The sequence below is a fragment of the Leucoraja erinacea genome, unplaced genomic scaffold (genome assembly GCF_028641065.1).
Source record: "Leucoraja erinacea ecotype New England unplaced genomic scaffold, Leri_hhj_1 Leri_66S, whole genome shotgun sequence".
Lineage (NCBI taxonomy): Eukaryota > Metazoa > Chordata > Chondrichthyes > Rajiformes > Rajidae > Leucoraja > Leucoraja erinaceus.
This window is the reverse complement of record NW_026576586.1, coordinates 280,001-291,283: the sequence shown is the minus strand read 5'-3', so window position 1 is coordinate 291,283 and position 11,283 is coordinate 280,001.

Genomic DNA, 11,283 nt, shown 5'->3' with positions numbered 1-11,283 from the left:
TGATTCTTAAACTGTGGCCCCTGGTTCTGGACTCCCCCAACATCGGGAACATGTTTCCTGCCTCTAGCGTGTCCAAACCCTTAACAATCTTATATGTTTCAATAAGATCCCCTGTCATCCCTCTAAAATCTAACCAAACCGCCGCAGTTAGACCAACCTGGCCTACAGCTCCCACTATTCTGCTTTCATCCCTTCTTGTGCAGCGAGGTAATATTGGCAATTTTCCAATCCTCTGGGACCTCTCCTGACTCTAGTGATTCCTGAAATATCATTGTCAATGCCTCCACAATCTCTAACGCCACCTCTGTCAGATCCGTAGGGTGCCGTGCATCCGGTCCAGGTAACTTATCCACCTTCAGCCCGTTCAGCTGCCCAAGCACCTTCTCCCTGGTAATGGCCACTCCACTAACTCTCTCCCCCTTGACTCTCTTGAATTCAGGCATGTTGTTGGTGTCTTCCACTATGAAGTTATTCATCTCCTCTGCCATTCCTTTACTCCCCATTATCACATCTCCTTCATCATTCTCCAGCGGCCCAACGTCCACTCTTGCCCCTTTCTTGCTCTTTATATCACTAAAGAAACTCTTGCTACCCTCTTTTATATTCTTGGCTTATAGGCTACTGTCCGATTCACCTCTACCCCATTGCGGACATTGGACTTTGTCTGTGGAACTGATGCGCTACAATGCTGAGAACTATATTCTGCACAAGAAGGGACTGCAGATGCTGGAAAATTGAAGGTAGACAAAATTGCTGGAGGAACTCAGCGGGTTTCGGCCCGAAACGTCGCCTATTTCCTTCGCTCCATAGATGCTGCTGCACCTGCTGAGTTTCTCCAGCAATTTTGTCTATCGACTATATTCTGCACTCTGTATCTTCCCCATTACTCTAACCGTTGATAGCATCTATGTACAGCATCTGATTTGTTGGATGGGATGCATCCCGCTGCCCCGGCAAGGCCAGCAGCATCATCAAGGACCAGTCTCACCCCAGTCATTCCCTCTTCTCCCCTCTCCCATCAGGCAGAAGGTACAGAAGTGTGAAAACAAACGCACACCTCCAGATTCAGGGACAGTTTCTTCCCAGCTGTTATCAGGCAACTGAACCATCCCACCACAACTAGAGAGCAGTGCTGAACTACTATCTACCTCATTGGTGACCCTGCCAGTCTGAAGAAGGGTCTCAACCCGAAACGTCACCCATTTCTTCGCTCCATAGATGCTGCCTCACCCGCTGAGTTTCTCCAGCATTTTTGTCTACCTTAGACTTTTCCAGCATCTGCAGTTCTTTGATCTGACTTCATCTTACACTAAACGTTATTCCCTTATCATGTATCTGTACACTGTGGACGGCTCGATTGTAATCATGTGTTGTCTTTCCGCTGACTGGTTAGCACGCAACAAAAGCTTTTCACTGTACCTCGGTACACGTGACAATAAACTAAACTCAAACAAAACATTTTTTGACGCAGGAGTCCTCCACTTGATTGGATAATATCACACAGGAAGGGAGCAGACAGTGCTGGCTCGTTGACCGAATGTTTCTTCCTCTTTCCCCGGAACTCTCAATGTTCTCCCTTTAAACCAGAGTCCAAATTCCCCTTTTCAAAGTCACAGTTAAATCTGACTCAACTATCGTTCACGATTCTGTCCCCCAACACAACTATCCTCACAATCCATGCCTCTCTTGCTAATTGTAAATTCACATCGCCGACTGCCTGCTGCCCAGTGATACAGCTTGCCTTCAGTATATTGATGAAATGACAGCACGGTGGCGCAGTGGTAGAGTCCCTGCCTCACAGCGCCAGAGACCCGGAAACCTCAGTACAGGTGACAACAATAAACAGTCAGGCGACAGTCGCAGAAAAAGTCGCGTAAGTGGGACAGGCCCTTGACTTAAACATGAACAATGCTTCTCTGATAAGCTACAGCGCTGTAAGACTATATTCTGCTCTCTGGCACGTTTGACTTTCAGAAGTCATGGGGACTTGAGTAGGGCCTGAGTGTACGTGTATAGAAACATAGACAATAGGTGCAGGAGTAGGCCATTCGGCCCTACGAGCCTGCACCGCCATTCAATATGATCATGGCTGATCATCCAACTCAGTATCCCGTACCTGCCTTCTCTCCATACCCTCTGATCCCTTTAGCCACAAGGGCCACATCTAACTCCCTCTTAAATATAGCCAATGAACTGGCCTCAACTACCTTCTGCGGCAGAGAATTCCACAGATTCACCACTCACTGTATGAAAAAAGTTTTTCTCATCTCGGTCCTAAAAGATTTCCCCCCTTATCCTTAAGCTGTGACCCCTTGTTCTGGACTTCCCCAACATCGGGAACAATCTTCCTGCATCTAGCCTGTCCAACCCCTTAAGAATTTTGTAAGTTTCTATAAGATCCCCCCTCAATCTTCTAAATTCTAGCGAGGACAAGCCGAGTCTTTCTTCATATGAAAGTCCTGCCATCCCAGGAATCAGTCTGGTGAACCTTCTCTGTACTATAGAATGAATTGGCTGGACAGCGCACAGATATTCTCACCGTACAACAAGAAACTTAAACCAAACACTCTCTGTAAAGGGCCTGTCCCACTTGGCAATTTATTCGGCGACTGGTGGCATCATCGACTGACATATCAGATCACCGACAAAGTCGCGGCGGTGAACGACATATTGACGAGCGTTGTCTCCGCAAGTGTCGCAACATTTTTTTCGTCGCCGCTGGATTTTGAAACGTTCCAAAATCTTCGGTGACCCTGATACGCCAGTCAATGTTGCCGGCAGTCGCCGAAAAAAAAATAGTTAGGCCCTTTACTGTAAGGCTACAGCGGTATGTATAACATTGTATTCTGCACTCGTACATAGTATGGACTGTTTGGACAGCACACAAGGCTTTCACTGTACAATAATGACTTAAACCAAGCACTACAACGCTGTAATATTCTGCACACTGGGATTTTCGCCTTTGCACAAACCTGTTGTACATGTGTGTCGTTTGATTGCTCTCAGTCTAGTTTATTGTCCCGTGTACCGAGGTACAGTGAAAAGCTTTTTGTTGCGTGCTAACCAGTCAGTGGAAAGACAACACATGATTACAATCGAGCCGTCCACAGTGTACAGATACATGATAAAGGGAATAACATGAATAATATTTAGCAGTATGATAGTAGGAATTGAGTGGACAGCACGCAACAAAAGATTTCCACTATCTTGGTACACCTGACATTGACAAGACCATACCTCCTCCCAATGCCGGCCTGATGTCCATGAATGTCAGATCCACACACTGCAAGTCTGCCCGTCTCACTAACTCACTCTGGCTTCCACTAAAACCCCCTTGTTCCTTCCAAGATGGAGCCCAACCCAGGTGACTATCTGTGTGCTCGCCACAGAAGCAGATCTAATTTGAGGAAGGACATTCTTGCTATTGAGGGAGTGCAGCGTAGGTTTACAAGGTTAATTCCCGGGATGGCGGGACTGTCATATGCTGAGAGAATGGAGCGGCTGGGCTTGTACACTCTGGAGTTTAGAAGGATGAGAGGATATCTCATTGAAACATATAAGATGATTAAGGGTTTGGACACACGCTAGAGGCAGGAAACATGTTCCCGATGTTGGCGGGAGTCCTGAACCAGGGGCCACACAGTTTAAGAATAAGGAGTAAGCCATTTAGAACGGAGATGAGGAACCACTTTTTCTCACAGAGAGTTGTGAGTGTGGAATTCTCTGCCTCAGAGGGCGGTGGAGGCAGGTTCTCTGGATGCTTTCAAGAGAGAGCTAGATAGGGCTCTTAAAGATAGATAGATATAGATATAGATATGCCATTTATTGTCACTATACATGTACAATGAGATTAAAAGCTGCTCGTACACAGTGCATACATATAATTTAGTACAATAAACAAGAAACAGAAAACAAAACAAAAGGGAGAGGGGGGGGGATAGGTGCACAATTCTGTGGCGCTATATACATATCTATAAAGGCAAAATGGTGATGGATGAATGGGTAGTATTCTTAGGCAGATGTTTAAAGATTATATTAAATATTTTTTTTAAATTAAAAAGTTTTTAAAAACTTATTATAAAATATTTTAAATTTTTTAAATAAATATTAAAAATTACAGTTACAATACACATTACAGTTCCAAATTTCAGTGCGTGGATAGAATAGATGGAAGTCCGGGTGTTGGGCTGTGAGGTCAGTGCATGTGTGAATTAAGAGTTGTTATGACTTTTGGAAAACAATTATTCCTGAGTCTGTTTGTCCTGGATTTGATGCACCTATAGCGCCTTCCAGAGGGCAGCAGGTCGAACAGTCCAAACGCAGGATGGGAGCTGTCTTTGATGATATTCTTTGCCCTGCTAAGGCAGTGGGAGGTGTAAATATCCATCAGGGAGGGGCGAGGGCAGCCAATGATCTTCTGTGCTGTCCTAGTTACCCTCTGAAGATAGTGGAGCCAGGGGATATGGGGAGAAGGCAGGAACGGGGTACTGATTGGGGATGATTGGCCATGATCACATTGAATGGCGGTGCTGGCTCGAAGGGCCGAATGGCCTCCTCCTGCACCTATTGTCTATTATCACATATTACAATCGCTCAACGTTCTTAAATCTCTACTTCCTTTATCCTGTATCTGTACACTGTGGACGGCTCGATTGTAATCATGTATTGTCTTTCCGCTGACTGGTTAGCACGCAACAAAAGCTTTTCACTGTACCTTGGTACACGGGACAATAAACTCAACTCAAATGAAACATTTCTCTGATAGCAATAGGCACTGTCACACAGAGAAACCTAACTGAAAACCCCCAGATGAATTTCACTATTAACCACTTAACCACAGTATCAATGTATTGAGTTACTGAGTCTTTATGTAGAAAGCCAGTGTGTGTTGGAAAACTCACGGAGACTTGGACTAGGTGACATGTTGTGTCTCTGATCTCCGGCCTCTGACGGCATTCCTGCCAAAGCCACCCTGCCTGACTCACGGCTGACCCACCAACCCGTCTGTAGAAAGGTCCCGGCCCAAATCGTCACTAATCCATGTTCTCCACAGATGCTGCCTGACCCGCTGAGTTACTCCAGCACTCTGTGAAACATCACCTATCCATGTTCTCCACAGATGCTGCCTGACCCGCTGAGTTATGGTGCAGCAGCATCTATGGAGCGATGGAAATAGGCAACGTTTCGGGCCGAATCCCTTCTGGAAATAGGCAACGTTCGCTCCATAGATGCTGCTGCACCCGCTGAGTTCGAAGAAAACGGTTTCGACCCGAAACGTTGCCTATTTCCTTAGCTCCATCGATGCTGCTGCACCCGCTGAGTTACTCCAGCACTCTATGAAACGTCACCTATCCATGTTCCCCACAGATGCTGCCTGACCCGCTGAGTTACTCCAGCACGCACGATTCCAGCATCTGCAGAGTCTCGAGTCTCTGCAGAATTCAGACTATTGTTATCAAAAGCAAATCCTTACAATCAGCCAGGACATTTCAATGATAGTAAATCCTGAGATATTCCTTATCCTTCAATCTTCTCAGCTCATTCACAACGTGACAATGCCGTATAATTGCAAACCTATTCATGTCAAGAGAAAGATGCTTATAGGCTCTGTGGTTATAGATGACCGGTTGTGATTGTGTGGGGCAGATGATATTTAAGCAGCAGAAGAATTGGCACCTACAGTTAGGACGTACATGGTAAATGGTAAAGAATTGAAGAATACAGTTGAACAGAGGGATCTGGGAATAACCGTGCATAGTTCCTTGAAGGTGGAATCTCATATAGATAGGGTGGTAAAGAATGCTTTTGGTATGCTAGCCTTTATAAATCCGAGCATTGAGTATAGAAGCTGGGATGTAATGTTAAAATTGTACAAGGCATTGGTGAGACCAAATCTGGAGTACGGTGTACAATTTTGGTCGCCTAATTATAGGAAGGATGTCAACAAAATAGAGAGAGTACAGAGGAGATTTACTAGAATGTTGCCTGGGTTTCAACAACTAAGTTACAGAGAAAGGTTGAATAAGTTAGGGCTTTATTCTCTGGAGCGCAGAAGGTTAAGGGGGGACTTGATAGAGGTTTTTAAAATGATGAGAGGGATAGACAGAGTTGATGTGGACAAGCTTTTCCCTTTGAGAATAGGGAAGATTCAAACAAGAGGACATGACTTCAGAATTAAGGGACAGAGGTTTAGGGGTAACATGAAGGGGGAACTTCTTTACGCAGAGAGTGGTAGCGGTGTGGAATGAGCTTCCAGTGGAAGTGGTGGAGGCAGGTTCGTTGGTATCATTTAAAAATAAATTGGATAGGCATATGGATGAGAAGGGAATGGAGGGTTATGGTATGAGTGCAGGCAGGTGGGACTAAGGGATAATACGTGTTCGGCACGGACTTGTAGGGCCGAGATGGCCTGTTTCCGTGCTGTAATTGTTATATGGTTATATGGTTATAGACAGCATCAGAGCAGAATGACATGGACTCCTCTACACACACAGCCCCCAATTTGACTTTGACCACACCACTGTCCTCATTCAGTCTTGCGTTCTCTGCTATACAGTCACTGGCGGGCAGAATAAAATACCCAGCAGGCAGCATGTACCGCATCTACACAAGGATATACAAGTGTGTCAGAGCATGAGGGGGATAGACAACAGATAATATGTACCTAAGTTGAACAGGATCCCAAGGGGCCATTTTTTTTTTTCACACAAAGGGTGATGGGTGTATGGAACCAGCTGCCGGAGGCGGTAGTTGAGGCTGGTAGCATCACAACGTACCAACAAAAAACATTTGGACAGGTACATGGATAGGACAGGTTTGGAGGGATATGGGCCAAAGGCAGGCTGGTGGGACTGATGTAGATGGGAATGTTGGTCAGCATGGGCAAAATGGGCCAAAGGGCCTGTTTTCATGCTGAATGACTCTATGACTCTAAGTGATCCAAAGCCACATCACAGTTAAAGTGCAGTTTGCCCACATATTTTCCCCACCTACTTGGGCTTTGATTTTAATAGCTGTTCTGTGAAGGTTATCCATGGAGATAGCAGAATTTAAACCCTGTGTGTTCGCAAGTTTTACAAGTAAAGCTAAATGTCTGAAGAAGGTTTTTGTCCCAAAACGTTGCCTATTTCCTTCGATGCTGCCTCACCCGCTGAGTTTCTCCAGCACTTTTGTCTACCTTCGATTTTAAAGCATCTGCAGTTCCTTCTTAAACTAAATGCATCATCAATTGCATATCGGACACAAACACATTTGTATCCGCTTTGGTCAGCCCGCTATACGAAAGATGCCATTAAACTGGGCAAGGTGCAGAGAAGATTTACGAGGATGTTGCCAGGACTCGAGGGCCTGAGCTATACGGAGAGGTTGGGGTAGACTGGGTCTCTATTCCATGGAGCGCAGGAGGGTGAGGCGGGGGGGTGATCTTGTAGAGGTGTACAAAATCATGAGAGGAATAGATCGGGTAGATTACAGCAGCTACAAGGAGCGGTTGGGACAGATTTGGATCGTTTTCCCGAGCATACGGTGAGACCGGAAAGAAGACCATAACAAGAGGAGTCGAGTATAGTAGCAAAGAGGTCCTTCTACAGTTGTACAGAGCCCTAGTGTAACCACACCTGGAGTATTGTGCGCAGTTTTGGTCCCCTAATTTGAGGAAGGACATTCTTGCTATTGAGGGAGTACAGCATAGGTTTACAAGGTTAATTCCCGGGATGACGGGACTGTCATATGCTGAGAGAATGGAGCGGCTGGGCTTGTACACTCTGGAGTTTAGAAGGATGAGAGGGCATCTCATTGAAACATATAAGATTATTAAGGGTTTGGACACACTAGAGGCAGGAAACATGTTCCCGATGTTGTGGGTGTCCAGAACCAGGGGCCACAGTTTAAGAATAAGGGGTAAGCCATTTAGAATGGAGACGAGGAAACACTTTTTCACACAGAGAGTGGTGAATCTCTGGAACTCTCTGCCACAGAGGGTAGTCGAGGCCAGTTCATTGGCTATATTTAAGAGGGAGTTAGATGTGGCCCTTGTGGCTAAGGGGATCAGGGGGTATGGAGAGAAAGCAGGTATGGGATACTGAGTTGGATGATCACCATGATCATATTGAATGGCGGTGCAGGCTCGAAGGGCCGAATGGCCTACTCCTGCACCTAATTTCTATGTTTCTATGTTTCTATGAGAGAGCTAGATAGGGCTCTTAAAAATAGCGGAGTCAAGAGATAGGGGGAGAAGGCAGGAACGGGGTACGGATTGGGGATGATCAGCCATGATCATATTGAATGGCGGTGCTGGCTCAAAGGGCCGAATGGCCTACTCCTGCACCTATTGTCTAGTGAGCAAATGATGAGAGGTGTAGATATGGTAGACAGTCAGAACCATTTTCCCTGAATGGGAATGTCAAAGATTTGGGGGCATACCTTTAAGATGAGAGGGGTAAAAGTTTAAAGGAGATGTGTGGGGCAGGAACATGCTGCCAGGGGTGGTTGTGGAGGCAGATACGTTAGTGGTGACCTATGGATATGCACGGAATGGAGGGATATGGATTATCAGGTAACAGCCCTGTCCCACGGTACAAGTTCATTCCAAGAGCTCTCCCGAGTGTAAAAAAAAATCAAACTCGTGGTAAGCATGGAGAATAAACGTAGCGGGTACGTCGGAGCTCGGGGACGTCTCTTAGCGACTCGTAACGCTAACGGCAGGTACTCGGGAAGACTCGCTAACGGCAGGTAAGCACGGGAAGACTCGTGAAGATTTTTCACCATGTTGACAAATGTCCACGAGAGCCCCGAGTACCGACGAGTGGCCATTACCGTAAATCTCCGAATCAGGGCAAACTCGGGAGAGAGCTCTTGGAATGAACTCGTACAGTGGGACAGGGATTTAAGGAAGAGTTGGTCTTGGCATCACATTCAGCACGGGGGGGTGGGGGGGTCAGGGCACGGAGGCATCAGCCTCTCACTGGGTCTCGGGTATGGTGACACCAGGTCTCACCTCGTGACGGGCTCCCGGCACCAATAGCCACCGCCAACGCCGGCTGCGTTGGTGACTCCTCCATCTTCACTTCCCCCACACGCTCGGCCTGGCCCGGCTGCACGGCCTCCTGCTACACAGAGAGACACCATCTCAAGTGCCATTGATAGTCACCCCCGTCACCACATCATGGAGAGGAAACATTTAGAGGATAAAATAGCAATTAAAAGACAGAATGTGGACAGGTACATGGATAGGACAGGCTTAGAGGGATATGGGACAAGCGTGGGCAGGTGGGACTAGCTCAGATCAGGCATGTTGGTCCAGCCTGGATGAGTTGGGCCGAAGGGCCTGTTTCTGTGTTGTTGGTCTCTGTGACTAATTTTTTTAAGAAGGAACTGCAGATGCTGGAAAATTTCGAAGGTAGACAAAAATGCTGGAGAAACTCAGCAGGTGCAGCAGCATCCCTGCTCCCTGCTCCCTGCTCCCTGCTCCCTGATGCTGCTTCACCCGCTGAGTTTCTCCAGCACTTCTGTCTACCTTCTGTGACTAATTTACTGAGCAAGACACGCCACTAAACAGTGGGAAAATGTTATGTCTCCTGCTACGAAAACCCAACACAAAAGAACGCATTGCCCTGTTCCTGAGAAGCCAGAGTTGCCATTGTTGCTGCCTGCTCCCAGGTTTTAGTGTAGTCTAGAGATACGGCACGGAAACAGGCCCTTCGGCCCACCTAGCCCGTGCTGACCAGCGATCCCCACACATTAACACAACCCTACACACACTAGGGACAATTTAACAGTTTTATACCAAGCCAATGAACCTACAAACCTGCACGTCTTTGGAGTGTGGGAGGAAACCGGAGCACCCGGAGAAAACCCGCGCAGGTCACGGGGAGAAGGTACAAACTCCATACAGACAGCGCCCGTAGTCAGGATGGAACCCGGGTCTCTGGCGCTGTGAGGCAGCAGCTCTACCCGCTGCTCCACCGTGCTGCCTGATGTAGATGGTGATTGCACACTCGATACAGGGTTAAGATTGGGGATTGACACTAACCCAGTGCAGTGAGGGCCAGACCCTGACTAACTCACCCACTCAACGGACGGGTGATACAACAACACAGTGGCGAAACACTGCATCCTGGAGCACGATTGGTATATATTAGTCATTTGTTGTTTTGTTGTAAGGAATATCTGGCAGGGACAGGCAAGAGTAACTCAGCGGGTCAGGCAGCATCTGTGGAGAACATGGATAGGTGACGTTTTCACAGAGTACTGGAGTAACTCAGCGGGTCAGGCAGCATCTGTGGAGAACATGGATAGGTGACGTTTCACAGAGTGCTGGAGTAACTCAGCGGGTCAGGCAGCATCTTTGGAGAACATGGATAGGTGACGTTTCACAGAGTGCTGGAGTAACTCAACGGGTCAGGCAGCATCTGTGGAGAACATGGATAGGTGACGTTTCACAGAGTGCTGGAGTAACTCAGCGGGCCTGTCATGCTGGAGACGAGGACTGGGAGATAAGTTTGTCCCAGTTCCTCCTTGTCATCTGGACTATGGTCCTGTCCCGGGGGGGCGGGGGGATAGAGGAGGACTGGCCAAATTTTGTGCCTTCCACCACAGTGATGAATGCTGTGGTGGATGTTTGTGTTACAGTTTTATTGCGGTTGTGTGTTCTTTATTATTGTACTGCTGCTGACAACCCAAATTTCCACCGACCCTGGTTGTGTGGCAATAAATTACATCTATCTATCTATAATAAACGGGTGATGTTTCATGTTGGGACCCATCTTCAGACTGAATATATGGCAATGCTTTCTGTATAGAGAGCGTGGTGTGGGCACGGTGGTGCAGCGGGTAGAGTTGCTGCCTCACAGCGCCAGAGACCCGGGCTCCATCCCAACTACGGGCGCTGTCTGTACGGAGTTTGCACCTTCTACCCGTGACCTGCGTGGGTTTTCTCCGGGTGCTCCGGTTTCCTTCCACGTCCCAAAGACGTGCGGGTTTGTAGGTTCATTGGCTTGGTATAAAATGAAAAGTTGTCCCTAGTGTGTGTAGGGTTGTGTTAGTGTGCGGGGAGCTCTGGCCGGCGCGCTGCGTCTCTAAACTAAAGCTGGTAGCGTGTTGTGTTAGTTTGATGTGTAGCCACTGTTGTAAATAACTGGATATGTGGGAGTCAGTGAACAAGCCGCGGCTACTGGCAGTGGCTGCTTGCACTCACACCCATCACCGAGTAACGCCGCCGCGGCAGAGTAACTATTCCCCTCTCCCCCCTCTCCCCTCACCGCCACCCCCGTAGCCCCAGGGGAC